The sequence below is a fragment of the Nannochloropsis gaditana genome, assembly GCF_000240725.1.
Source record: "Nannochloropsis gaditana CCMP526 unplaced genomic scaffold scaffold099, whole genome shotgun sequence".
Lineage (NCBI taxonomy): Eukaryota > Eustigmatophyceae > Eustigmatales > Monodopsidaceae > Microchloropsis > Microchloropsis gaditana.
The window spans coordinates 9,555-9,920 of NW_005803854.1; positions in this window are offsets into that span (position 1 = coordinate 9,555).

Below are 366 nucleotides of genomic sequence, written 5' to 3' on the forward strand. Positions count from 1 at the left end.
CTCTTCCCTCACGTCCCCCCCTCCGGACGGCTAGACGGGAGGGACCTACTGACCTTCTCCCAGGAAGAACTCTCCCACAAGGTGGCCATGCTCAGTCAGGAGCCGCCCTTGCTGCGTACGTAGTCTTAGCCCCGTGACTCTTTTCTCCCTCCCCAGGACTGACGTGGGCCCTTCTCTTCCCACAAACATGCCTTATTCGCAGCTATATCCATCAAAGATAACATTGCCTACGGCTTGAAGTAAGTTTTCACGGCAACGGCAAGGAAAGGGAGACAGCCAGCAAGGAAGCTTGCTGTCATCGAGGCATGCGCTTGAGCGCGCGCCTTTCACGATACATTCCCTCTCCATCCCATCCTCCCTCGCATT